Raw genomic sequence first — 25,919 nt, forward strand, 5'->3', positions numbered from 1 at the left:
CGTTCCTGACCAGTGTTTCATTTTTTTTTTAAACCTTATTTTTATTATACTTTAACACACACATTATACATTATATATACGGTAACTTGTTTCCTTCACAAACAATATCATTATAGTATTACAGAACAGCACCTTTCCCAAATAAAGTAATCATTCAGTTTATAGCCACAATGTTATACATTAATTGCTCAAACATCCCCTTATATTCCTACATAACAAATAGAATTTAAGACGACAGCGCAGACATACTCACATTACCCTATCCCGTCCCTCCATCTAGCTAGGGGTTCAAGTCAAGTCAAGTCAATAAATTTGTATAGCGCGCTACATACCCAGAGGGTCTCAAGGCTCTTGGGGATGGGTGGGGAGTTACTTCTCGAATATCCAAGTTTTAAGTTGCTTTCTGAATGCTGGGTGGTTTTGAGTGAGGCGAAGGTGCAAGGGAAGTGAGTTCCAGGTTTTGGCCGCGAGGTAGGAGAATGATCTTCCTCCCATGGTGGTTTTCTTGATGCGCGGAACAGCAGCGAGGGCTTGGTTGGAAGAGCGAAGCTGGCGGGGGGGTGTAGAAGGAAAGACGGTTATTGAGGCATTCGGGTCCAAGTTCGTAAAGGGCTTTGTGTGCGTGGGTGAGGAGGCGGAATGTTATCCTCTTATTTACGGGGAGCCAGTGGAGGTTTTTCAGGTGACCAGAAATGTGTTCTTTACGCGGGATGTCTAATATGAGTCTGGCTGATGCGTTCTGGATGCGTTGGAGTTTTTTCTGAAGTTTTGCGGTGGTACCGGCGTATAGGGTGTTTCCATAGTCCAGGCGGCTTGTAACCAGTGCGTGGGTGACCGTTTTTCTAGTTTCGGTGGGGATCCATCTGAATGTTTTTTTGAGCATGCAAAGAATGTTGAAGCAAAATGAAGACACAGCGTTGACTTGTTTGGTCATCGAGAGTAAGGAATCCAGGATGACGCCTAGGTTCCGTGCGTCATCCGTCGGAATGGGTGCTTTTCCAAGGGCCTCTGGCCACCAAGAGTCGTCCCAGGCGGAGGGGGAGGTACCTAAGATAAGGACTTCTGTTTTGTCTGAATTCAGTTTCAGACGGCTTTGCTTCATCCATTCCGCAACCTCTTTCATTCCTTCATGTAGATTGGTTTTGGCAATGTTAGGGTCTTTGGTGAGTGAGAGGATCAGTTGAGTGTCATCAGCGTAGGAGATGATGTTGAGGTTGTGTTGGCGTGAGATGGTTGCGAGGGGGCTCATGTATACGTTGAAGAGGGTGGGGCTGAGTGAAGATCCTTGTGGTACGCCGCACATGACTTCAGTGGCCTCTGACTTGAATGGTGGGAGGCGTACTCTCTGGGTTCTTCCGGCAAGGAATGAGGTGATCCATTCTAGTGCTTTTCCTTGGATTCCGATGTTTCTGAGTCTTTGTAACAGGGTGTTATGACAAACTGTGTCGAAGGCTGCGGAGAGGTCGAGGAGGATGAGGGCGACTGTGTCTCCGTTGTCCAGTAGAGTTCGGATGTCGTCTGTTGCTGCGATGAGTGCGGTCTCAGTACTGTGTTTGGCTTGGAAACCGGACTGTGAGGAGTCGAGGGATTTGTTGGCTTCGAGGAAGGCGGCGAGCTGGTAGTTGACAGCTTTCTTGATGACTTTGGCCGGGAATGGAAGGGGCGAGATGGGGCGGTAGTTTTTGAGTTTGGTTGGGTCAGCTGTGGGTTTTTTCAGAAGGGCGCTGAGTTCGGCGTGTTTCCAGCTTTCTGGTAAGGTGCCTGAGTTGAGGGAGCAGTTGATGACGTCTCGGAGGTGAGGTGCTATGATGGAGTCTGCTTTGTTGAAGATATGGTGAGGGTAGGGGTCTGTGGGGGATCCTGAATGGATGGAGTTCATCAGGCGGATGGTGTCCTCAGTGGAGATTGGGTTCCAGTCATTGAGGATGTTCAGGGGGGTACACAGACAAAATATCGATTTTTAAATATCGATATGCAAAAATATCGAAGTTTAAATATCGAAATACAAAAATATCGAAGGTAAGTAATATCGACAGTCTAAATATCGATATTAGTATGATATCAGTAATATCGAAGTTGTAAATATCGATGTTAATAATATCGAAATGAATAACTTTGATGTTACTAATATCAATTTTTAAATAAATTTAGTGTATATTATATTGTATTTATTATGTTTTATTATTTATTTTTAATGTTATTTTATTAAATATTGTCTTTTACTACTGTAGCGGGTTGTGGGTTTATAGGGGAATAGGGTGGGAAGTAATTTAATTATGTTAAATTAATTATTAATTAGTAGGAATTATTAATTACATAATTGAGATTTAATTTTTAATTATTTTTAATTAATTTATTAATTGATAAATATGTGCTGTAGCGGGTTATGGGTTTATAGGGGAATAGGGTGGGAAGTAATTTAATAAAAAATAATTAATTGATATATGTTTGTACATAGTTTAATAAATAATTAATTGGTAATTAATTTCTATTAATTAGTTAATTAATTATTATAATTTTTTACATATTTATAATTATTAATTAGTCGGTAATTAATTATTATTAATTATTTAATTACATTAATTATAGTAATTTTATTTATATATAATTTATTGTTATTCTTAATTAATTAATTGTGCAAAATAATATTAATTATTAAATTAAATTAATTACATCAAATGTGCTAATATATTTACTTTATTGTTATTGTTAATTAATAATTAATTGGTAATTAAATAATATTAATTAATTTTGGGTACAGGGGTATTTTTAGGGTTCAGGGTCAGTTTTCAGTTCATGGGTACAGGGGTATTTTTAGGGTTCAGGGTCAGTTTTCAGTTTTTGGGTAAAGGGGTATTTTTAGGGTTCAGGGTCAGTTTTCAGTTCATGGGTACGGGGGTATTTTTAGGGTTCAGGGTCAGTTTTCAGTTCATGGGTAAAGGGGTATTTTTAGGGTTCAGGGTCAGTTTTCAGTTTTGGGTAAAGGGGTATTTTTAGGGTTCAGGGTCAGTTTTCAGTTTTTGGGTAAAGGGGTATTTTTAGGGTTTAGGGTCAGTTTTGGGTTTTTGGGGTACAGGGATATTTTTAGGGTTCAGGGTCAGTTTGGGGTTTTTGGGTAAAGGCGTATTTTTAGGGTTCAGGGTCAGTTTGGGGTTTTTGGGGTACAGTCGTACAGGGTAAAAGCAAAATAAATTTAAATTAAATCAATTAAATGAAATAAAAAAATATAAAATTACATTAAATTATTAAGTTTTTAATTTATTTTAAATGTATATGTATTAGTTTTAATTTTTTAATTATGTTTTAATATTTTTATTTAAGATTTGTAACATTATATGTATTTTATAATTATTTTTACATTATTATTAATATATTTAAAAAAACGATATTTTTAATTTCGATATTTTTGTACTACGATATTATTTTTTCGATATTTTTGTACTTACCTTGTTAGGGATAGGATTCCTATATTTTTGACTTCGATATTTTTGTTCCGATATTTTTGTATTTCGATATTTTTGATTTCGATATTTTGTCAGACATTCGTTCAGGGGGGGTGAAGGTACAGTAGAGGGTTGGGTGAGTTGGTCTTCGGGTAGGTTGTTGAAGCTGTTGTGGATGTCAGCGATTTTGTCGTGGAAGAACGAAGCTAGCGAGTCGCAAAAAGTTTGAGAGGGGGTGATGTCGTTGGAGTTGGCAGTGGAGTTGGCAGTGGGGTTGGTAAACTCTTTGACGATGTTGAATAATTCCTTGCTGTTGTGGGCGTTTTTGTCTAGTCGGTCTTTGAATGCGGTTTTCTTGGCAGTTCGGATCACTTGGTGGTGTATGCGGGTGGCGTTTTTGAAGGCGTCCTTGGTGTTGGTGTTTGGGTCTTTTTTCCAGGCCTTCTCAAGAGATCAACAAAGTTTCTTGGATTTCTTGAGGTTCTCGTTGAACCAGGGGGCGTGTTTACTGCCTAGTTTGATTTGACGTTTTTTCAAAGGTGCAAGGTTGTCGGCGGTGTTGGTTAGCCAATGGGTGAGGTTAATGGCTGCTTGGTTGGGGTTCGATGAGTGGGCAGTGGGGTTTTGAAGGAGCGATGTGGAGATCTGGTCGATGGTGGTTTTGTTCCAATTTCTTCGCAGGGTAGGTTGAGGATTGTTGTGGGTTGTGGTCTTATTGTAAACAAAGTGAATGCAGCTGTGATCAGTCCAATGGAGAGTTGTGGTGTGAGTGAAGGAGATGTGTTTGCTGGAGGTGAAGATAGGGTCGAGAGTGTGTCCTGCGAGGTGTGTGGGAGTATTAAGGAGTTGTTTGAGTCCGAGGTTGGCGAGATTGTCCAGAAGGGTGGTGGTGTTGTTGTCGTTGCTCTTTTCCAGGTGAAAATTGAGGTCTCCCAATAGGATATAGTCCTCGGAGGAGAGGGCGTGTTGGGTGATAAAGTCAGTGATGTCTTCAGTGAATTGTGCACGGGGTCCTGGTGGCCTGTAGAGGAGTGTGTCTCTGAGTGTGGTCTTGGGGTCGGTGTGGATCTGGAAGTGAAGGTGTTCGGCGCTAGAGAGGTTATCGTCTGAGCTGGTTGAGATGCGGATGGAGTTCTTATGGACGATGGCGATGCCTCCTCCTGTTTGGTTGATGCGATCTTTTCTGATGATTTTGTAGCCTTCCGGGATGGCTATGGTGATGTCTGGGGCTGAAGAGGCGTTCATCCAAGTTTCTGTTAGGAAGGCGACGTCTGGAGAGATGGTGTCAAGTAGATTCCAAAGGTTGATGGCGTGGCTGTGGACCAATCAGGTGTTGAGTAGGATGCATTTTAGGTGCCTGGCGTCGGGTCTATGTATGGTGTTAGTGGGTGAGGAATTGGTTTTTGTGCTGTCAAACTTTCAGGAGTTGCATGTGAAGGGTCCATGGGTGTGTCCAGGTGCGGCTTGGGCACAGGTGGAGAGTCGACCGGGGTTGAGGGCAAGGAGGGAGGAGGAATTGTAAGTAATGCGGGTGGGCTGTGACTTAAGGGAACCAGGGGGTCTGGCGCTGGGCGCGGTCCAGGCGCGGACGGGCGTAGACGGGCTTACTTTTGGCGCACCTTCGGCGGGGCCGCAGTGCGTGAACGCTGCGCGTTGGAGCATCTGGCATTTAATGGATAGTGGAGGGGGGCGGAGGGTGGGAGGGGCAGCAGCTGGGAGGCGGTAGCGGGGAGGAGGGGCGTACCTGGGAACAACACAGAACAAAATGGAGGTCAAAGGGGAGGCGAGGCAGGGGCAGCAAATCGCCTGTGGCACCGAGAGTGCAATCTAACTTCTTGCAGGCAAGTACAAATAAACACAAAGTCGCGTACACAATGCACAGTGCACAATGCAGGGCGGGCGAAGCTCAAATTCAATGCGCTATGTTTACAAATCAATTTAAATGCAGAGCCTTCGCAATGTAGCCAGGTTCTAAAATTTCACCACGCAAATATTATTGCAAAGCGCAGGCGATACCGTAGTATCCTGTTAGGGGTGCTGCACCCCGAACTCTTCCAACCCTTCCCTTCCTAGCATATATGGGTTTTTCCAAGTTATAAGCAGCTATTAGGTTTGCCAACCAAATTTGTGGGGGCGTCGTATCTAGCCAGGCCCTTTCTAGGGTTAATCTGAAGACTGCCATTGCCAAGAACATGAAGACAGACTGAATGACTTTGTTTCCTTCTGTTCCAATGCCCAACAGAATCCAACTAGGTGTCAAAAATAACTGAATCCCCAATGATTTATCCAAGAATCCCTCAATACCTTTAATTAGAGTATGTAATTGGGGACAGGTAGCGAACATATGTTGAATATCCGCCTCAGGGAAATTGCATCTTGGACAAGTTGTCCCTTCTGATCCTCCCCATTTGGCAATCCTAGCTGGCGTATGATAGAGTGAGTATAAAGTCTTGTAGTGCTGGGATTGAAGGGGGGCTGAACACAGAATAGTGCAACCAAGATCCAATGAATCTTGAAAGGCTTCCGGTTCTATCCCTACTTTCTCCACCCACTTATTCCTATATTTATCTATGTCATATGATTTACCCTTTACTAAGAGCGCATAGGCTGATCTAATCGTGGTCTCGCCTCCAGTAGTTATATTTTCCAGAAACTCGTTGCTGTTATATCCAACTGGACCCCCTTGTTTACTACTCAGGAAACTCCTAACCTGTAAGTACTTAAAGAAATGTCTTCTATCTATGTTATATCTTCTTACTAAATTATCGAACTGTGCTACTCCCTCTGCATTCCTTAGATCACCGATCTGCCTAATACCTTCATCCTCCCAAGCAGACATTACTGAATCAGAGAATATTTCTGGAGGAAATGATTTATTGTTGTATAATTTGACATATCTGTTATATCTACCCAAGCCAGCCTTTTTCAAGAAGGCGTTCCAAATTTAAGGGCTGCCCGAACAGTTTTGGCTGATTTCCTTCTAAAGTATCCTAAATCAACATGGTGCAGGAAACAAATTTCTGCTTCTGGCCCTAGTACTGCTGCGTAAACGTCTGTGGACATAGTTGTTATTTTCTGTAGAATACCACCACCACCTATCAAACCCTGCATATATTGGAGAGCAGTCGCCATGTAGTACAACCTAAAATCTGGCGCACCCCAACCACCTCTTTCTCTTGGCAGAGACATGAATCTATATGCCCTCCGGGTTTTCCTGTAAGCCCATATAAACCTATTTAATATTCCTTCCAATATATTAAACCATTTAGATTCCAAAAAAAGAGGTATTGATCTAAATAAATACAAGAATTTAGGTAGAATGACCATTTTCACTACATTAGTAGACCTAACCAAAGAGAGATGCAGGTTGTTCATCCTCTCTAAATCCTTTTTTACCTTGGTCAGTAGCAGAGCCATATTAAACTCTACCAAATTATCCAGGTTCGCTGTTATTACAATTCCCAGATATGTTGCAGATCCGACCACCCTAGTATCAACACATCTTGTAAACTGGTTCGTGACTATTTGCGTCTTTGACTTATTTAGACTATATCCTGACAAATGACCGAACCTGTAAGCCTCTATTTTGACGCACCTAATAGCTGCGTCTGGGTCTGGGGTTAAAATAGCCACATCGTCAGCATAAGCTAAAGAATTAATTGTACAGCCATTCAATATCATTGGTGGAATCCCCACATTTCATTCCAATTTACGTAATAGTGGCTCGAGTTAAAGTGCAAAAAGGAGCGGGGAAGATGGGCACCCTTGCCTCGTGCCCCTCAAAATGTTAACTGCCTCTAAATGCCCCCTATTTACTCTGATCTTTGCAGATGGGTCTTTATACAAAGCTTGTATAGCCATTGTGAATCCTTTACCTATTCCACTCCACTTCATTACTGCCCATAGGAATTCCCAGGCGACCCTATCAAATGCCTTCTCGGCATCCAGAAGGAGTGCCGCGATAGGATCGCGCGAGACCCCTGCAGCATCAAACCTAGTAAATACTGTCCTAACGTGCTGAGTTGTGCTCTTACCGGCTATAAAGCCATGTTGTGAAGGGCTTACCAATTTTTCAATACACACGCCAAGCCTTTTTGCCAGCATTTTTGAGTACACCTTAACGTCTGAGTTCATCAGAGTAATGGGTCTATAAGAGCCAGGGAGAGTTGGTGGCTTCCTTTTTTTTTGCGATAACAACGATGTCCGCTCCTCCCCAGGACTCTGGTGGTAGTTCACCGCATTGTGTACGTAACATAATATTGAACATATCACCCATTAACACATTCTGGAAGACTTTATAAAATTCGACAGGGATTTGGTCTGGCCTCGCTGCCTTCCCTGAGGGGAGACTACCCAAGGCCCCAATAAGCTCATCCAATCCTAGTGGAGCGTTCAATATTTCCTTCTCCTCAAGAGACAATGAGGGGGACGAAATATCGCTAAGATACCTATTAATCTCATCCAGTCCCCTTATATCCCCAAGAGTATATAATTCAACGTAAAAGTTTCTAAACACTTCTCTTATCAGATCTGGATCTGTAACTAAAACTCCCTGTGAATCCAGAATCTCCCTAATATCGGCTGCAGCAGTACGTTGTCTAGTTCGGACAGCTAAAATATGTCCGACTCTCTCGCTCAATTCGTACGCATCCTGTTTTTTCACCAGATAGTTCTCTGCTGCTTTCCTACTAAATCCTGCAGTAGCCTCTCCTTTAAGAGCTATAATTTTAAGCAAATAGGGCTCTAATGGAATATTCTGTCTTATAGCTGTGGCAAGATTTTCTTCTTCTACCATCAATCTATAGCGGGTTCTCTCTATTTTAATTCTTTTCCTTTTTCGTCTTGCAAGGACATAGCTCATCGTTTCCCCTCTGACACCGGCCTTAAAACAGTCCCAAACTACCCCTGGGGATGCAGAATCTCTATTGATATCCCAAATTTTTTTTATCCAGGCTTCCATATGTTTCTGATAAGCCCCATCCTTTAATAAAATATGTTCAAAAGTCCACTGGGAGTTCCTGCTCTGAGCCATGGGTAGATTAAATGTTAAGACAATGGGGCTATGATCTGAAATAATCCTAGGTTGTTTTTCTACTTGTACACCAGGGATTAGGAATTTAGAGATTAAGAAATAGTCCAACCTGACCAGAATTCTATGGGGGCAGAAAAAAATGTACTCCCATCTATAAATGGATGTTGCATCACCCATGGATCAACTAAGGAGTTGTGCTGAGCCATATTAGCTAAAGCACTGTATGTCTTTTTCTTTCTCCCTGCATAACCCCCACCCGGTTTTGTAAACGTGCTTTCTGGGTCATGGATATTAAAATCCCCAGAACATACAATGGGCTCTGGCCACAGGGCAAGTTCTATATCCATAAATTGCCATACAACTGGGTCATCATCAGTAGAGTCATAAATTGTAACCAAAGTAAAACTTCTTCCTTTGAATACTACTTCAACTATGACCCACCTACCCCATTGATCCTCCTTTTTCCTACGAACCACCACATCTCTGTTCCTCCCAAGAATTGCCACCCCTCTGGTTCCTTGTTTTGAAGCAGCTAATACTGCGAACCCCAACTGTCCCAACAGATACACTTGTGAAGCTTCTATATGGGTCTCCTGTAGACATACCAGGTCTAAATGAAGAGCTCTCAGTAAGCCTCACACTTTGAATCTCTTATTGGAGTCATTGAGACCACATACATTGATTGAGGCAATCTTACAGGTCATTAAAAAGGATCATCCAGTCTCTGCCGATAAACTGTCCTACTATGGAAAAAAAATCAACAAATCTATCAGTGAGTCTTATCAACAAGGAGCTGTATTCTGCTGGGTGTCCTGAATTACATGAACCACTTAAAAAAAGGGCGATATGGGCTCAGTGGATGGGGAGCATTTTTTCTCTTTAAATGAGGATTCTGATTCAGCTCAGCCTACTGAGGGGACCTCAGAAGGGGAGGATGAAACAGATGGGGATTTGCTGTCTGACTATAGCTCCTCGGGGACCAACATAGGCAATGATACTACGCAAAAAAATGACAAATAAACCAGAGCAGACGGCTGACAGCTTCCCCAGGGGGCACGGAGAAGCGGCTTTTGTTGGATTACTCAGCAACCTCCCAAACTTACCAAGAAGAGGAGCCAGCGGGTTCGTCAAAGCACAATGCTCCGTTCGATCTTCTATTCAATATGTTAAAGCAAATGCAAATTGAGGCTAGGTCAGTGAGCCGGAAAGCAAGGCAGGATTCTAAAAAAATTCAACTGACCCTGAAGAAGACGCATAAACTATATGATGATCTTGTTGGTAGAGTAACGGAGGTGGAGGAGCGTACGGGCAGGCTCGAAGATGATCTTGGAAATTGGCAATCCTTTAAAACTACACAGGAAAAGATGTCAGAAGACCTCCAGTGGAAAATGGAGGATTTTGAAAATAGGCAAAGGCGTAACAACATTAGACTCTTGGGTGTGGCAGAGGGGCTGGAAGGGCAGGACACTAGGCGCTATGTGATTAATCTACTTCAAGGTGCCTTTCCGGAGTCCCAGTGGCAGTGGGACAGAGAGATTCAGAGGGCCCATAGGTTTCCTTTTACCCAGAAGAAAACGCATGGCGCAGAAGGTGGAAACCAGCCACCCTTCCCAAGAGCTATTCTAGTATACGTAGGGAACTTTCTGCTACGCCAAGAAATTATAGAAAAAGCGAGACCTGATAATAAGAGAACATTTGAAGGTACTACATTCTTTGCCAGGCAGGATTTTTGTCATGTGACGTTCGAAAGAAGATGGAGGCTGAGGCAAATGATCTCGCAATTTCAGGCTTTGAGCGTGGAAGCATATTTGCTGTTTCCCGCCAAGTTGAAAGTTGGCACAAATGGCAGAGCTACAATGTTCCTATCAGAAATTAAAGCTCAACAGTATCTGGAAGAGTTGGGGGGGGAAATAAGAGGCATAAAGAATAAAATTGTCTAGAATTGAATGATGGTGGAGTAGTTAAGTAGGCACACTAACCTTTAATAAGTACTTAGGGTGTTTTTCACAGGTGGGGTTATTTGTAGGAGAGTGGGGTTGGGGGAGGGGCACGATTGACACAATCCATAAACGGTCACGCATAGGTCATATATGACCTATTTGCCTGTAGTGGGGGGGGTGGGAGCAGCAGGGGAGGGAAGCCAAGGGAGGGGATCGGGTGTTTTAATAATGGTTAGAATCATTGTCTTCTTTGGTGTGATAACACACATTTTGTCTGGGTGTCAGATTCAGCATAGGCAGCACACTCACCAGATAAAGGTTGTAAGATGTTGTTTTCCCGACCAGTGTTTCAAATGAATCCAATGTCTTGTGTGATACTTGTGACATGATTAAACTCTTGGGTTTGAAAGAACGTAGTTCAAGGTTTTGGTCTTCCACCTCAATGTCGTACATCTCTGATGTTGGAACCACATTGGTAAAAAAATGCTTCAATCTTAAATCTGAAAGTAGAGACCTCTAGTTCTAAAGAATTACTATGGTACTATGGTACCCAGGCACAAAGGATGTTCCTCTGTTTAAAACACTATTTTTCAATGGGTGATATCTGTTTGTATTGCCTTCAGCAAGATGCATAATTCAAATTTTTTGCACCTAAACTATGCACTGTTTGCAGCATGACGGTGTATACGCAATGTTCCACATAAGAATGTTCACTTATAGTATATGTTAGTGTTTTCTTTTCCTTACAGTGGCAATCAGTAAAAGAATTGAAAGTGTTGTTAAATTTGGTTGATCAAGCACATGATTCTTTGATAACAAGATTCTACATTATCACTAGCTGTGCACCCGGAAAACTGGTAGTTGCCCACCAGATATTGGTCCCAGTGCATACCCCAGTTCAAACATGTTGCAGAGGCACTCAGCCCCTGCTCTGGTGTGAAACGGGACAAAGGGAAAGGGGTGTAACCACCCCCACCCTGGTTCCCCCCATAGGTGGGATCCTAGATTAAGTCTAACCCCTACACTTAGTAAAATTATGGGAAACCAGTCTTTAGGACTTTAGATTATATCTGGATGAAACTATAGAACAAATATCCTGGAACTTCAAAATTCTATTTTGACTAGAAGACGGAAGGAGTGACTCCCCTGTTCAAACAGGCACCACATAAGCAACTTGCCGGTCTGCATTTCCAATGCTCCTAACAGATTTACAACACAGGACCCAGACTTCTAGACTTCTCTGAGGCCGACACAAGATCCCAGCAAAGCTGAGACCCGCAACCCTCACAAATGACGTGGAACCGGAACTCCTGGACACCGTGCACAATTGCTAGTGCATCAACTTCCTGCACTTTCCCATTGGGTTACTTGTAGTCCAAGCCCAGAGCACCCTGTGCACTGAAGATTGTGGGCCAACACTCATCGAGTTTTCCGTGAGCCCACTGCTAGCATTTCTGCTTGAAGCCCCTTCGCGATCCCAGGTCCATCGACTGGTGGGTCCCCACGAACATAACTCTTCTGTTTCTTGGGCTTTCCTGGTTGCTCTAAATGTGCCCTGACTCCCTTCCATAGGGTGAGTCCCTCAGACCTTGCCGGTTTGCACCAAATCCAATCTTTGCTTTCTTCACGGGTTGCTGTTTTCAAGGCTTGTTGGGTCCAATCCGAATACCGACACTGCAGCACACGACATCCTTCGTTGAGCAGCTCAAATCTAGCACCTGGTCATCATGGCTGAAAAGTCAATCTTAGCCTTCTTCACCTGATATTACCTGACATTGGTTTGCTTATTCTCCTTGACTTCCTTGTCACTGGCTAGTGACCCAGTCTCTGTCCCCTCTGCTTTCAGGTTCTTCAGATCTCCGATCCACCCGGATACTTTTCACCTGGACGCCAGCAGCACTTTGCAGCAGCTCTCCAGTGAAATCAACTGCGAAACCGGATATGAAAAGTCACCTATGCACCTGGCTTCTATGGGTGAGGTAACTCGACACTCGAGTACTCCGGTGCTCCAATGGGTTTTAACTCTAGATCCTCCTAGTTCTAAATGTGGTTGTTCCTAGTCCTCTTCTAAATGTCCTGAGTTTGTAATTTTCCAACCTCGACCTTCCCCTTAGAAGTTAATGATGATTTGCGTCTGTGTTTAGACACTGCAAACATCCCCCGTGGGTCTCCTGTGTCACCAAAGGCTCTAGGCCTTGTATCTATGTCAGTCGTGGTTCTTCTATCACTATCTAATTATATGGTTTGTGACGCCCTTGGGGCTAATCTCATATTGTGATAATTTACTGTGTGCTAAATAAGTTTACTGAATATACTTTGGCCTAAAGACTCATAAAGAGACTAGAGGCAGTGTGTAGAATAAATACATATATTTTATGTGTATATATATAAATATATTACCTACTGGCGGTCGCCAGTAGGTAGTTATAGTTAGGATTTTTTTCAATGTTAAATCTCAAAATTCTATTTGGAATAACTTTGGCACCGGTTGACGAATCTGCCTGAAAATTTCCTGAAAATGGCCTCGCGGCGCCCCGGTCCTTCCTTGAAAGGTTGGGGGGGATACGTCAAGCGGGGGCCGAGATAAAAGGGGGTTCCCAAAACGCGTTTTCCCCATGTTAATTTCCATAGGGCGGTCGATTTCACTTTTAGCCCGAACGGCTGAATGGATTTCCATCAAACTTGGCAAAATTGTAGGGACTGGTAGCCCAATGTGCCTTTGCTATGTCTCAAGATATGTGCTCCAGTGGATTTTGAGTAATTTAGGTTCAAAAAAATATATATATCTATAGGCGCTCTCCGGTGCGCGCACCGGAGAGCGCTCCAGGCACGCCACGCGACTTGCGCGCAGAAAGCTGATTGGCTCTCAGTTGTCTGTAAACATTCGAAACAGTCCGGAGTGGCCGCCATCTTGTGTCTCGGTAGGATCGAGACACAAGAGGTGGGCAAAACAAAGAGGGAAATGACCATAAGGGGGCAGGGTAGACCCCCCTTGACCCCCTAGGTTTGATGTGGGGGCTATAAAAGGGCCCCGCGGGGCATTTAAAATATTTTTTTTTTTCGTTTTGCGCGGGGGAAGCGCCCGGTACGCGCACCAGGTAGCGCACCGGGGAGCGTAAAATGAGGGAAAAAGATGACAGATTATAAAAAAAAGAAGCCTTTATTTAGAAATTGGAGGTAGTTCTAAAAAGAACTTTTTTTTTTCTTCTTTTTGTTGTTTTATATTTTTTTTGTGTTTTTTGAACTTTTTGAACTTTTTTTGGCTTTTCAAAACAGTTTTATATTTTTTTGTATTTTTTTAGGGGGAGAAACAAAAAAAGGGAATTGAAACTGGCTCAACTGGAGCAAAAATATAAAAAACCCAAAAAATTACTTCTTTTTCGGGCACTTGTGATTATCACCTGCAAGGACGATGAGCTTAACGCTTTTTTCACCATAGGCGATAAGCTTGCCACATGCAGAACAAGTGATTTTAAAATCAGCAAATCTTGGCTGAATGCAAGGCATCATCTCGGATGTTTCTGGTCCTGATGAAGTGGGTTGGTTTGTTTGGGAGGTGGTCCTTGACGACTTGGGGAGGTTACTGGCCAGTTCCCTGAACTCAGCACGAGAGTAGTTGTTTGGGTGCTTTCTGGTCATATGACGAATCATGGTATAGTTACCAAATGAATATTTTTTGTTTGGGTTGCCCCGTGAAAGTTCATAATTGCAGATTAGGCAAGTTACCTTGGGCGCATTAACTTTTTTCTTGCCCTCTGGGATTGAAAAAAACTCCCATATAATGTGTGGCTTGGGTTTGTATGGAGTATTTTCTTCAGGCAGCCATCTTCTCCTCCCCTCCTCCTCTTCCTCTTCCTCCTCCTCCTGTTCTTGACCACCAATATAATCTTGAGGTGGTCCTCTTGGTGGTTGTGGTGGTGGTGGTGGGGCAGATGCACCAGCTGCTGCTGCTACTGAAGCCATTATTAATATCAAAAAGGTACAGAGATGTACAAACAGGTCTTCCTCAGTCAAAGGACAAAGTCAGAATAAGGAAAAAAGGTGGGGTCTTTCATCATTTAGAAAAAAAACTGTTCTGAACCAATGAGAAGTGTTATTTTCAGGTCACAAGACCAGGGGCTTCATCATTATGAAACTAAAACTGTTATGAACCAATGAAAAGTGTTATTTTCAGGTCACATGATCCGACGCGCTTACGCTACGCGCCCCCGGGCGCGCCCGGGGGCGCTCTGGGTCGCGTAGCGTAAGCGCGTCGGATGTTTACGTTGCGCGATCGTATTCGCTCGAGTACTTCCGGGTGCGCTTACGCCGTGCGTATCACGCGGACGCGGCTACGCGATACGTCATGATCATGTTTTCGTTCGCGATATTGGCGCTTACGGGACGCTCCTCGGAACGCGCCCGGGGGCGCTTTATAAAAGTACGCTTTTCGGGGCGCTCCCCGGGAAGCGCACCGGGAGCGCTCAAAAGCAAAAAATAAAAAAAATAAAAATGGGAAAAATTGTAGGGACTGGTAGCCCTATTCTTAAGTGGTTTTTACGAAAATTAACTTTGATAAAATATATATTGTGCTACATTGGGCAATATATTTATGCCAAAATGCCAAAATGTAACCCAAATGTAGTCCAATGTAGCCCAATGTAGCCCAAAGATGGCCACCAGAGACCAAAAAATGTAAATGTAGCCCAAATTTCAACTAGATGTAGCCCAACTGTAGCCCAATGACAGAATGTACCAGAGTGTTCTAAAGAACAACTAGAGTGCTAACAGTCTTATTTATAAAGTGAGACTTATAGTTAGGAATTAGCATTAAAAAAACCTATGAAATTCACTGAAAAAACCATAGGTTTCACACCAGTTATAGTTAGGAGTTAGCATTTAAAAAACCTATGAAATTCACTGAAAAAACCATAGGTTTCACACCGGTTATAGTTAGGAATTAGCATTTAAAAAACCTATCAAATTCACTGAAAAAACCATAGGTTTCACACCAGTTATAGTTAGCTGGAAATTTTACTGATATAAAACCATTGAAATTCCCACGTTATAGTTAGTCGGACTCACTATAACTTGCGCGTGCAATGCACTGCTGATGACATCACATATTACATCACTCATGACATGGTCAGTGACATCACTCATGACATCACTGATGACATCTCAAATGACATCACTGATGACATCGTCCAGTGAATGTGTATCTTTCTGAAAAATAAATATATTTTATATATGTATATGTAAAGGTCGATGGAAGAATAAATGTTTAAATAAGTGTCTAAATGGATGTTTTTAAAAAAAAAATGGATTGGTTAACTGACTTATTAAGTGTATCTTAGTGAATACATATATTAGCGAGTAATGTTTAAATATTTAAATATATGTATCAGTGTTTTACTTTGTGTACAAGTGGCTGCATGGGTTGGTGAGTAGCTACATGTGTGTGTATATGGGTTATTAGATGTTTTTTAGTATCAGTATGAGTGTCTGTATGGTTTGGTGGGGTGTTACTTACCACATAGATGCATGAATGCAAAACTCATTATTTATATGTGTTTTGAAGACAGCATATGTGCAGGACTGTATGGGTGGATGAGTGTGTATATGTGTGTGTTAGTGAGTGAATGCCTCTCTCACTAGTGTCTTTATGAGTAACTATATATGTTTTAATCTTGTATATATGAGCACTGATGTATATAAGTAAGTATATGTGAGAGTGAGAGATTGAAAGAGTTCCTGTTTAAATAAGTATGTGTTTCTGTAAGTCATTGTTTAAGAGAGTAAGTATGTGTAAGTTTCCTTAGAAGTAATGTGCTAATGTGTGTATAGTTGTATATGCAAATAAATGGATGTTTATTAGTTTATTTGCATGTGTGAGTATATGTATGAGTACGTTTTTGATGACTGTCGGTGTGTAACAGAATGAATAGGGGTATCACTACATATAATGAATGAGTATATGTATGAGTGAATACATAAAACTGTTGGTGAATGTGTGAATTTGTATATAGATGGTGAAATTACTGAATTGGTTGTTGTAACTGGTATGGGTATATGCAATTTTTTGAAAATGTTAGTTTCTATTTTTCAATATGTGTTTCAAAGGTTACTTTACAGTGAGAGGAGGTCTGTCACTGTGTCACAAGGATGGTGTCATCAGTGATGTCATGAGTGATGTCACTGACCATGTCATGAGTGATGTAATATGTGATGTCATCAGCAGTGCATTGCACGCGCAAGTTATAGTGAGTCCGACTAACTATAACATGGGAATTTCAATGGTTTTATATCAGTAAAATTTCCAGCTAACTATAACTGGTGTGAAACCTATGTTTTTTTCAGTGAATTTGATAGGTTTTTTAAATGCTAATTCCTAACTATAACCGGTGTGAAACCTATGGTTTTTTCAGTGAATATATATATATATATAGGAAAAAAATCTTCAAACAGCACACTCCCGCTGTAGAAATGAAGACACGGACCCATAGGCTGCAGTAAAGGAGATTTATTGGAAACCTCTCTGGTTACGCGTTTCGAGCAGCTTGTGCTCTTGGTCACACACCGCGCACCTGATCAGCAACAAATTTATACCATTTTTTTACGTGATGCTCCACCCATTTCTGTGAGTCACATGGTGTATATAAAAAAACACACTTTTGTAATTTAATATACGTGCACACCAATTTAAACAAATTTAAAAACAGTGAGCTTGGCACTGAAACAAAATAACTGCATGAATGCAGATTCCAGGAGATATAACATAATAGGCATGTAAAGTATAGAAGTCCTATGTATGATTTATCGGTGAGTCAATATACAAAATAAGGTATACACACCTAGAAAAATATACTATATATATATATTCTCTCAATCTGTGTAAAAATATATATATACAAATATATACTCTATCTCTATTTACAATCCTACATATATTATATACAAAAATCATGACTCCTTAAATCAATACCATAGCATTAGGGACTTATCCTAGGTTCATGAATCATACTAGTATGAATTGATCACGACTAAGATTTGAACATGTACATTATGCGTGCCACCACCCATATACCAAGAGGCCTTGTATCTATGTCAGTCGTGGTTCTTCTATCACTATCTAATTATATGGTTTGTGACGCCCCTGGGGCTAATCTCATATTGTGATAATTTACTGTGTGCTAAATAAGTTTACTGAATATACTTTGGCCTAAAGACTCATAAAGAGACTAGAGGCAGTGTGTAGAATAAATACATATATATTTGGAGACAAACGGTGTACAGGATATATATATATATATATATATATTACCTACTGGCGATAGCCAGTAGGTATATATAGTTAGGATTTTTTCTCTATGGGATTTCTGAAAATTCTATGCCTAATAACTTTGGCGTTTGTGGACGGAATTGGCTGAAATTTTCAGGAAAATGGCACATTTTGTTTTTGAGCAGCTCCTAGAAATTTGGGGGGGGGTTCGTCAAGGGGGGGCCGAGAAAAAAGGGGGGGTCCCAAAACGCGTTTTTCCCATGTTAATTTCCATAGGGCGGTTGGCCTCACTTTTAGCCCGAACGGCTGAATGGATTTCCAGCCCGATGTGCCTTTGCTAGGTCTCAATATATGTGCTTCAGTGGATTTTGAGAAATTAACGTTTAAAACAAGATATATATCTGTAACAGCGCTCCGGGTAGCGATCCGGTTAGCGAACTTTTCGTGTATCGGAACTTTGCGAAGCGAAGCTGATTGGCTCTCCGGTGTCTGTCAACATTCTAAACAGTCCGGAGCGGCCGCCATCTTGTCTCTCGGTAGGATCGAGAGACAAGAGGAGGCCAAAACAAAGGGGGAAATGAAGGAAAGGGGGCAAGGTAGACCCCTTCTGACCCCCTAGGATTGATGAGGGGGATATTATAGAGCCACGCGGGGCCCCAAAAAAAAAAAAAAAAAATCCGATTTTTCGCCGTAGAGACGCGTCTTGGTAAGCGAACCGGGCAGCTAACCGGGCAGCTAACCGGGAAGCTAACCGGCAGTGTAACGGGAGTCTGAGGAGTAGCTGATTGGCTGTCAACATTGTAAACAGTCCGGAGCGGCCGCCATCTTGTCTCTCGGTAGGATCGAGAGACAAGAGGAGACCAAAACAAAGGGGGAAATGAAGGAAAGAGGGCAAGGTAGACCCCTTCTGACCCCATAGGATTGATGAGGGGGATATTATAAAGCCACGCGGGGCCAAAAAAAAAAAAAAATCCGATTTTTTCGCCGTAGAGACGCGTCTTAGTACGCGAACCGGGCAGCTAACCGGACAGCTAACCGGGAAGCTAACCGGCAGTGTAACGGGAGTCTGAGGAGTAGCTGATTGGCTGTCAACATTGTAAACAGTCCGGAGCGGCCGCCATCTTGTCTCTCGGTAGGATCGAGAGACAAGAGGTGGAAAAAAAAAAGGTGTCAATGAATGAAAGGGGTAAGGCAGACCCCTCCTGAACACCTAGGATTGATGAGGGGGCTATTAAAGTTCCCTGCGGGGCAAAAGAAAAAAAAAATGCGATTTTTCGCGGTAAAGGTGCTTCCTGGTACGTTAACCGGGAAGCTAACCGGCAGCGTAACGGGAGTCCGACATATTGTGTTTTTTGAACATTTGTGATATGTGCACGTGTGGATTTTGTCTAATTAAGGTTAAAAAAATATATATATATCTTTAAGCGTGTTCTGGCGCGCTTACGTTTTGGGTTTGGTTTGCGCTGCAGAGACGATACGTCACGGTTATGCGATGCATCATGAGGCGTCTCACGGGCTACGTGATACGTCACTTAATAAAGAATATATTTTACAGCTATAGATATTAGCTTTTAAAAAACCATTGAAATTCACAGAAAAAAACATAGGTTATAGACCATATATAGTTAGGAATTTGCATTTACAAAACCTTGAAAATTCACTGAAAAAACCATAGGTTATAGACCATATATAGTTAGGGATTAGCATTTAAAAAACCTTATTTTATTTGCACAAAAACAGTGATGTCATCAGTGATGTCATTTGAGATGTCATCAGTGATGTCACTGACCATGTCGTGAATGATGTAATATGTGACATCATTAGCAGTGGATTGCGGGTCCGTGATATATAGTTAGTGCAACTAACTATATATGGAATTTCAATGGTTTTGTGCAAATAAAATAAGGTTTTTTTAAATGCTAATCCCTAACTATATATGGTCTATAACCTATGGTTTTTTCAGTGAATTTTCAAGGTTTTGTAAATGCAAATTCCTAACTATATATGGTCTATAACCTATGGTTTTTTCTGTGAATATATATATATATATATATATATATATATATATATATATATATATATATATATATATATATATATATATATATTCACTGAAAAAACCATAGGTTTCACACCAGTTATAGTTAGCTGGAAATTTTCCTGACATAAAACCATTGAAATTCCCACGTTATAGTTTATTGGACTCACTATAACTTGCGTGCCTGCAATGCACTGCTGAAGACGTCACAAATTACATCGGTCAGTGACATCACTCATGACATCACTGATGACACCGTCCAGTGAATGTGTGTCTTTCTGAGAAACATATATGTATTTGTAATGGACGATGGAAGAATAAATAGTTGAATAAGTGTGTAAATGGATGTTTGTTTTTAAAAGAATTGATTGGTTAACTGCCTTATTAAGTGTATCTTAGTGAATACATATATTAGCAAGTAACTTTTAAATATGTATGTATCAGTGTTTTACTTTGTGTATAAGTGGCTGTATGGGTTGGTGACTGACTCACTGTTTGTATGTGTTTTGAAGACAGCATACGTACAGGACTCTATGGATGGATGAGTGTGTATATGTGTATATTAGTGAGTAAACGACTATCTCACTATTGTCTTTTTCAGTAACGACATATGTTTTAATCTAGTATATATGAGTATTGATATATATAAGTGAGTATATGTGAGAGTGAGAGATTGTTAGAGTTCCTGTTTAAATAAGTATGTGTTTCTATAAGTGATTGTTTAACCCCTTCCATGCTGATGACGAACCCCAGCCGGGGTTCGTCATGGCCCGCCCCTGTTCGTTTGTTTACCGCACAGGGGCGGAAACGGGCCAGCAGTGAAGGGGTTAAGAGAGTAAGTATGTGTAAGTTTCCTTAGAAGTAAAGTGGTAGTGTGTGTATAGCTGTATATGCAAATAAATGGATGTTCAATAGTTTTTTTGCATGTGTGAATATGTGTGTGAGTAACTTTTGGATGACTGTCAGTGTGTAACAGGATGTATAGGTGTATCACTACATATAATGAGTGAGTATATGTATGAGTGACTATATAGAACTGTTGGTGAATGAGTGGATGTGTATATAGATGGTGGAATTACTGAATTGTTTGTTGTAACTGGTATGGGTATCTCCATTTTTTTGAAAATGTTAATTTATATTTTTGAATATGTGTTTCAAGGCTTACATTACACTGAAAGAAGGTCTGTCACTCTGTCACAAGGATTGTGTCATCAGTGATGTCATGAGTGATGTCACTGACCATGTCATTAGTGATGTAATATGTGACGTCATCAGCAGTGCATTGCAGGCGCGCAAGTTATAGTGAGTCCAACTAACTATAACATGGGAATTTCAATAGTTTTATGTCAGTAAAATTTCCAGCTAACTATAACTGGTGTGAAACCTATGGTTTTTTCAGTGAATTTAATAGGTTTTTTAAATGCTAATTCCTAACTATAACTGGTGTGAAACCTATGGTTTTTTCAGTGAATTTCATAGGTTTTTTAAATGCTAATTCCTTTCTATATCGAGTTTCTAACCTATGATTTTTTTTTAAATTTGCTGTTTTGTGTAAGCATTAATTATTATTATTATTATTTTTATTTTTTTATCATTTATTCCTGGGGCGCTCTGGGTGCATGCTCCGGTAAACTCTCCGGAAAGCGCACCCAGAGCGCTACTTTCATGCGTGAAAAAAATATGAATGAAAAGTAAAAAATAACGCAAATCATTAATTACCAGGTTTTTTTTATTAAGAAATGAAAATGATTTTGCATTTCCGTAAAACTATCAAAACCTCACTTTGGCGCGCTGCGTAAGCGCTCTCAGAAGCACCTACGTTCACGCTGCGTATGCGCCCCCGGAATCGCCTATGTTCGCGCCACGTTTGCGCCCCCAAACGTGCCTATGTTTGAGCCACGTATGCACACCCGGAAGCGCTCCGGTGCGTGCAGCGTCAGGTCGTCAATTCATGTGACCTTAAAATAACACTTTTCCTTGGTTGCTAACAGTTTTTTTTACAAAGAATGAAATCCCCACCCATTTCCCTTAATTCTTCTTTCACTTTTGTGACTGAAAGACCTGTTTTTTGCTGTTGGATCTTTTTTGGTTTACCATGGCTGCCAGAGAATCCAGCAGTGATGAAGAGCGTGGATTCATCGATGAAGAGCCTCCTCAGCCAAAGGTGAAGGAGCATTTCATTTGGAATTTTTTTTAAAATACCAGCTGACCAGAAGAAGGTGAATGCTCCAAAAGTGGAGTGCAGGATCTGCAAAAAAGTCCTGTCACGGGGTGACCCAAAAAAAATATATTCTTTTGGGAACTTTACAATGATCCAGCATGTGGAGATGAGAGACCCCAAGAATTTTGCCCGGGAAAGTGTCAGGGCTCTGGCACAATAGGTTCCCAGTGATGGGGCCTCTACATCCACCGGAGGAACAACTACTTCTGGGAGGGGGCAATCGCAGGAGCTCGTGCCAAATATTCAACCTGCTTTCAACAATGCTGTCCTGAAATGCAGATGCTGCGATCAACTCCTTACCTATTGGGAGCAAAGTGTCCAGCTCATGGTTCGAGCATTGGAGAACCATCACTGCCGTTCCCATCCCTAATTTCTTTTTGTTTTTTTTGCTCCTGTTGAGCAGTTTCCATTCCCTGTTTTTGTTTCTGTTCTTAAAAAAAAGAAGAAAAAAAAAGTTCTTTTCAGAACTACCTGCAATTCTCATCAAAGAGCTATATTTAAAAAAAAAGAAAAAGAGTAAGTGAAATGGAGTGCATTGATAATGGAAAAGAAAATGAGTAAGAAAAAACAGAAAGGTATGAGAAGAGAAATGAAGTGAAGTAGGGGGACTGAAAAAAGGTGAGTGTTGGGAAGGAAAGTAAGGATAAGTAGAGTGAATATGGGGAATGTGGATATTCAAAGAAAATGTTGAAAAGGAACGGGGGTGTGGAAGGGTAAGAAAAGATGCATTGCTGGATTTGAAGACTGAAGGCCTCATTTATGAAGCCATGCGTCACCTTAACGCCACCAGAGCGTCACTTTTTGTGATGCATAAGTACAGTAAAAAATGCACCTTATTCAGTCATATTTACAAAGTGACGCATCTAGCTAGTTGCGTCACTTTGTAAGCCCCTGCGCCACATTATTCCTACGTCAGGTGTAACGTTTGCAAAAGGGACGTATTGACGCAAGAAAGGGTCATAGAGGTAACACAGTGAATAAACTGGGGGCCTCATTTATGAAAAGTAACGCAGCGCTGCGTGAAAACAGCGATGCGTCACTTTTCAGTGCGCACTCCTTACGACATTCCTGATGCGTCATATTTAATGTATGACGAATCATGTCGCAAGGAGTTACAGATACGTCAGTATTTCTGACGTATCTGTAAGCGCAAAAGTGACACATTGCTGGAGTGTGTCACAAAAGTGACGCAACTCCAGTAATGCGTCCTTTCACTTGGGAAAAGCCCCATGTGAAAGGGCTTGCGTCAGTCTTACGCCTGCTGTGAGGCAGGCTCAAGATTTTGATGCAACAGCGTCCTAAAAGTGACGCAGTGAAATCTCATAGATTTCGCTGCGTCACTATTATGAGGCTTTTTGCGGGAGAACGCCCCCTCTGCATACATTATACCTGAGGCAGGTATAATGTTGCGCAGGGGTTCCACCTAGATGCGTCACTTTTTAAATATGGCGCAACGAGGCGCATTTTTTACACCGCTGGTGCGTCACAAAAAGTGACGCACCGGCTGTGCAAAACTGTCGCAAGGCCTTCATAAATAAGGCCCTGGATTTTCCCCATGCTTCGCTACCCAGTCCGCTCCCCGGTGCACTTACCGGGCGCCCCCGTGCAAATCGAAAACATTTTTTTTTTAAATGCCCCGCGGGACCCTATTATAGACCCCACATCAAACCTAGGGGGTCAGGGGGTCTACCCTGCCCCCTTATAGTAATTTCCCCCTTTTTTTTATGCCACCTCTTGTGCCTCGATCCTACCGAGACACAAGATGGCGGCCACTCCGGACTGTTTCGAATGTTTACAAACACCCGTGAGCCAATCAGCTTTCCATGCGCAAGTCGCGTAGCACGCCCGGTGCGCTCCCTGGTGCGCGTACCGGGGCGTGCCTACAGATATATATATATTTTTGAACCTAAATCACTCAAAATCCACTAGAGCACATATCTTGAGACATAGCAAAGGCACATCGGGCTACCAGTCCCTACAATTTTGTCAAGGTTGGTGGAAATCCATTCAGCCGTTCGGGCTAAAAGTGAGGTCGACCGCCCTATGGAAATGAACATGGGGAAATCGCGTTTTGGGACCCCCCTTTAATCTCGGCCCCGGCTTGCCAAATCCCCCTCAAACTTTCAGGTAAGGACCGGGACGCCGCGAGGCCATTTTGAGAAAATTTTCAGGCAGAGTCGTCAACTGGCGCCAAAGTTATTCCAAACTGAATTTTGAGATTTAACATTGAAAAAATATCCTAACTATAACTACCTACTATATATATATATATATATATATATATATATATATATATATATATATTCACTGAAAAAACCATAGCTGGAAATTTTACTGACATAAAACCATTGAAATTCCCACGTTATAGTTAGTTGGACTCACTATAACTTGCGCGCCTGCAATGCACTGCTGATGACGTCACATATTACATCACTAATGACATGGTCAGTGACATCACTCAAGTCAAGTCAAGTCATAAGATTTGTATAGCGCACTACATACCCAGAGGGTTTCAAGGCGCTTAGGAAGGGGAGGAGGATTATTTGTCAAATATCCACGTTTTAAGCTGCTTTCTGAACGCTAGGTGGTTCTGGGTGAGGCGAAGGTAAGCGGGGAGTGAGTTCCATGTTTTAGCAGCCAGGTATGAAAAGGATCTGCCTCCCATGGTGGTCTTGTTGATGCGAGGTACAGTGGCGAGGGCTTGGCTGGAAGACCGTAGTTGGCGGGAGGGGGTGTAGAAGGATAGTCGAGAGTTGAAGCAATCTGGTCCGATGTCGTAGAGTGATTTGTGTGCGTGGGTAAGCAGTCGGAAAGTGATCCTCTTATTGACGGGTAGCCAGTGGAGGTCTTTAAGGTGACCAGAGATGTGTTTGTTGCGTGGGATGTCTAATATGAGCCTGGCTGATGCGTTTTGGATTCGTTGGAGTTTCTTCTGGAGTTTTGCGGTAGTACCCGCGTAGAGGGTGTTTCCGTAGTCCAGTCGGCTCGTGACCAGAGCGTGGGTGACTGTTTTCCTTGTTTCGGAGGGGATCCAGCGAAATGTTTTTCTGAGCATGCGAAGAATGTTGAAGCAGGAAGAGGATACGGCGCTGACTTGTCTGTTCATTGAGATTGAAGAATCCAGGATGACGCCAAGGTTCCGTGCGTGGTCTGTCGGGATGGGTGCTTTTCCGAGGGCTTCCGGCCACCAGGAGTCGTCCCATGCAGAGGGGGAAGTACCTAAGATGAGGACTTCTGTTTTGTCTGAGTTCAGTTTCAGACGGCTTTGTTTCATCCATTCGGCAACTTCTTTCATTCCATCGTGTAGGTTAGTTTTGGCGGTGCTGGGGTCATTGGTGAGAGAGAGGATTAGTTGAGTGTCGTCCGCGTAGTAGATAATGTTGAGGTTGTGTTGGCGTGCGATGGCCGCGAGGGGGCTCATGTATACGTTGAAGAGGGTGGGACTGAGTGAGGATCCTTGAGGTACGCCGCAGATGACTTCAGAGGCCTCGGACTTGAATGGAGGAAGGCGGACTCTCTGGGTTCTTCCGGTGAGGAACGAGGTGATCCATTCAAGTGCTTTTCCTTGGATTCCGATGTTATTGAGGCGTTGTAGAAGAGTGCTGTGGCAGACTGTATCGAATGCTGCAGAGAGGTCGAGGAGGATGAGGGCGACTGTGTCTCCATTGTCCAGTAGAGTTCGAATGTCGTCTGTTGCTGCGATGAGGGCAGTCTCAGTGCTGTGTTTTGCTCGGAAGCCAGATTGTGAGGGGTCGAGGGATTTGTTGGCTTCGAGGAAAGCGTCGAGCTGGTTGTTGACGGCTTTCTCAATGACTTTGGCCGGGAATGGAAGAAGCGAGATGGGGCGGTAATTTTTGAGTTCGGTGGGGTCCGCTGTTGGTTTTTTCAGAAGGGCGGTGAGTTCAGCGTGTTTCCAGTCTTCTGGGAAGGTAGCGGAGTTGAGGGAGCAGTTGATGACGTTTCGGAGGTGCGGTGCTATGACGG

The sequence above is a fragment of the Lissotriton vulgaris genome, chromosome 3_1 (assembly GCF_964263255.1).
Source record: "Lissotriton vulgaris chromosome 3_1, aLisVul1.2, whole genome shotgun sequence".
In the NCBI taxonomy this organism is placed as follows: Eukaryota; Metazoa; Chordata; class Amphibia; order Caudata; family Salamandridae; genus Lissotriton; species Lissotriton vulgaris.